Below are 4,077 nucleotides of genomic sequence, written 5' to 3'. Positions count from 1 at the left end.
TTTCTGAATGTTGAGCTTTTAAGCCAACTTTTTCACATTTTCAACTTTTTCAACTTTTTATGCATAAGGGTTGTGTCATCTGCATATTTGAGGTTATTAATATTCTCCCGGCCATTTGATTCCAGCTTGTGCTTCTTTCAGCCCAGCGTTCCTCATGATGGACTCTGCATATAAGTTAAATAAGCAGAGTGACAATATACAGCCTTGACGTACTCCTTTTCCTATTTGGAACCAGTCTGTTGTTCCATGTCCAGTTTAACTGTTGCTTCCTTACCTGCATATAGGTTTCTCAAGAGGCAGGTCAGGTGGTCTGGTGTTCCCATCTCTTTCAGAATTTTCCACAGTTTATTGTGATCCAAATAGTCAAAGGCTTTGGATAGTCAATAAAGCAGAAATAGATGTTTTTCTGGAACTCTCTTGCTTTTTCCATGGAGCCATAAAAACCCATTGGAAAAACAGCCTGGGAACTTGCTGACAGAATTCCCATCAGCCTTACCAAGTGAGTAAGGAAGATCACTTCTGGCAGGCACAGGAACTTTAGGATGTTTTTGGGACTTCAGGAAGAGAGGAATTCATCCAGATCTCTAAGTTTGACAACAAGTCTTTGCTGTGGCTTCCTAGCCTCAAGAGGCTATTAAAATTTCCTTCTGGACACTCCTTATAAACCGTTCCAGCAAGCAGATTTAAAAGCGCCTATATGGCAAATTGTTATTCTTACTGTACTTAAGATAATCAGGCCAAGTTAATTGAATGTAGACTTCCTTTGCAAACAAATTAGGTCTTAGTTTTCCTGTCTTCGGTAGAAATGAGGGAGATGATAGACAGCAAAAAAATGGTTCAATAGAAAGTGTACTACACATGTGTGGATATTAGTTCTAGTGGTATTACGTTTCCTTGAAGTATTATTATTTACCTGCAAACTGGGTTGGATCCTGAATTTTTCTAGTGTCCACCCATATCTAGCTGCAACTTTCTTACTAAAATTCCCAATTTCTCCCATCCTTTTGATGTGTCTGTGGGGAGACAGTGAGCTCTGAGCGATACAACTCTGCCATCTTGATCCACTCACTCTCCCATTTTTTTGACTTGAATCACTGAGAACTAACATTGCCATTTTCCTGAAGTCCTGCAAAGGTGAAGCTAGATGACTTGATGCAAAGATCAGGGAATTGTCACAACAGCTCATGTTCAAATAGACTTCATGCTGTTGCTGTACGAGCCACTCAGAAAGTGAACCTGATCACCCAGAGATATTGCTAACTGTGATAGAGACATTTCAAACTGCAATAGTTGCTTTGATCCTGACACCTAGAAATCTTGACTGACTACCCTGGGCTCAGAAACTGGTTTATAACCAGCTCCAATCATTACATCTGCTTTTCTTTGTTTCCATAGAAATGCCTCTTATTAATAACTACCTGATACTGCTTGTACCCTAGGCCTGGCTTTGGGAGCCCACCGCATCACCACCTATTGAAATGAGATACCGCTCTTTAAATGAACTGACCTGTTCTCAGAATTATGCAACTGCTGCCATGAAATGGAGGACTCCACTAGTCCATTCTCTCTCTCCACAGTGACCAGATCAGCTTTTACCATGTGAGACTTGCAGGCAAGTTTCAGAGGAGGAACCTGTCAAGGCTTAGGACACTCTGCCCCAAATATACCACAGTGGCGTATTGATTATTTTGAATTCAAGTTACTTAAGAAACAGCCAACAGAGGAGGGACATTCTGCCACCCCAATTTCTGCCTCCCTGAGAGCAGGAAATACATCTCATATGAAGGATGTACTGCCTGCATCTGGAGGCAGAGGGAAACCCTTCTAACCAGAAATAGGCAGTTCAAGCAGAGAAGCCTGTATACACAAACCTTGTTAAGTCTTTAATTTACTACCCTGGGTACAGATTCTGTTTAGATTCCTTACTAGTTGAGTACCTAACCTAAGTTGATTTGTCCTGTCGATTCCTCACAAATTGTTTTGTTGTCTACTAAATAAAGAAGCTGCCTGCTTTGCCCACTTCTTAGGTCCCATTTCTATGACACTTCTTGTGCACATGAATTGCAATTTGTCTCTTTGTTTCCTGTTACCCTGTCTTGTGTCAAGTTTACTAGTAGTCTAACCACAAGAATTCAAAAGGGATAAAGAGGGAATGTCTTTCTTCCCTACACACCTCAAGGGAGTTCACCCTTACATCTCAGAAACTCCCTGGAGATGATGTGCATAGAATACCAGTCTGTGCACGGAATCTCCTGCATTGAGATAAGAGCAGAGACACCTTAGATTTCTGTCTGTTAGGGGACAAATTGTGTCCCCTCCACAAATGCATATTGAAGGCATAACTCGAGTACTTCAGAATGCAACTGTAGTTAGAAATAAGGTTTAAAGAGATGGTTGAGTTAAAATGAAGTCATTAGGGTGGCCATAACCCAGTGTGACTATCAGAAGAAATTGAGACACAAAAGGAGGCACCAGGGATATATGCACTCAAAAGGAATGCCAGTGAAGAGGGTAGCCACCTGGCAGCCAAGGGGAGAGGCCTCAGGTAAACCAGCCCTCACCTTGGACTTGCAGCCTCTAGAACTCTGAGAAAATAAATTTCCTTGTTTCAGCCACCCATTCTGTGGGGTTTTGTTGTGGAGAGCCTAACAGATCCGTACGTTACCCCAGGTAGAGATTTCTTCCTGGATAGTCTTTTTACGTTCCTGTCATTCCTAAAGGCTATCTCAGGATCTTGCTTATGTGATTGCAGCTCCTTCTTTCTAAAGTTGTATGGGGATAGGCTAGGTCTTGATCTTAGCCTCACCAGAACTAGCATAGAGCCTTTCAAAGAGCAGGTGCTCAAAAAATAAATGAAGACAGTAAGAGGTCTAACTTGTTAAGGTTTAATACCTCCTGCATTTTTCAAGAAGCATATCGAGGTATAAATTATTTATTTTACAAAACAGAAGACGAAAAGATGGAGAACAATCAAGGTTGATCATGTTTTGAAACTTTTTTCATTTTATTTTTTCATTCCATTGTCCCAGCAGTTTTATTGCGGGATTGCTTCCCATTTCGGCAAAAGTCCCTATTTTGATGTCACATTTTCTTATCTGGATGATCTTTTAAAAGTCTTCGTCTTCGGTAGGGGTGGGAGAAGCTGCTGGACGTGGCAGTGGATCATGCCTGGAAGGGACAGTGGTGCCAGGCCTGGCTGGAACTGTGGCTCGAGCTCTCTCCTCCTCATCTCACAAAGCTTCTTCATATTGTGATGAGAAGGCACTGGGACCGTATCATTGACTTTTGCCAAAAATTCCAGGACTTTCATTTTGCTGGTTTCAGCATGGGCTCGTGGGCCCCACAGGAACTCGTAACGTGGAGGATCGCTGTGGGCAACCTGGCGGTACTCCAGGTACTTCATTGTCACTAAGTCTCTGGTGATGAGCTTCCTGGGCTCTCCGTAGATGAAGTGTTTTCTCCCAGCATATACTCCATCATATTCAAGAATTTCCAGATGTCTTCCTCAGCGGCACAGCCGCCCTTCACGAAGATCACACCCAGAACTGTCATCAAGAGACCAGTCTTAGGTAAGCCCCTACCATCCCACACCCTCCCATTGTTGGGCAGGTTCAGTTTGCTGACGAGGTCATAGGAGTGGATGGTTGAGTCAACTTCCTTCAAGTCAACTGCAAAGACAGCCTCGATGTGTTCAGAGGCTCTCTTGAGAATCTCGGCAAATCGGTGATGGTATCTTGGGTGGATAATCTTCAGCATGTCTTCCTTCATGATGGGCTGCTTCATTTTATACTTACACAGAAGGAACTGCTCCAACAAACTTGTCATGCTGTTCAGAGTATCACGGTAGGTGTTTTCGGTAGAAGATGAGGAACGTGAATCTTCCTCATCTTGACTGCTATCTTCTTCATCAGATGTTGGGTCAGCAGTAGTTGAAAAAGTGCTGGTAGTAGATGGGGCTTCCAAAGACCCCTGGGAAGTGCTATTTGACCCAGTAGCTGATGAGCTCTGTGACTTATCTTCTAAAAGAGAAGAGGTAGAGGGAAGCTCTTCCATTACTGCAGTGGGCTGAACTCCCTT

The 4,077-nt window shown here is 43.0% G+C and overlaps 1 pseudogene; it reads right to left on the bottom strand.

Moving 5' to 3' along the window:
* Window positions 1–3,162: 3,162 nt before the first annotated feature.
* Window positions 3,163–3,825, bottom strand: LOC108635040 (annotated as a pseudogene).
* Between the last annotated feature and the right edge of the window lie 252 nt (window positions 3,826–4,077).

The sequence above is a fragment of the Capra hircus genome, unplaced genomic scaffold (assembly GCF_001704415.2).
Source record: "Capra hircus breed San Clemente unplaced genomic scaffold, ASM170441v1, whole genome shotgun sequence".
Taxonomy (NCBI): domain Eukaryota; kingdom Metazoa; phylum Chordata; class Mammalia; order Artiodactyla; family Bovidae; genus Capra; species Capra hircus.
The sequence above is the reverse complement of the archived record's forward strand: the minus strand, read 5'-3'. Positions and strand labels throughout refer to the sequence as shown.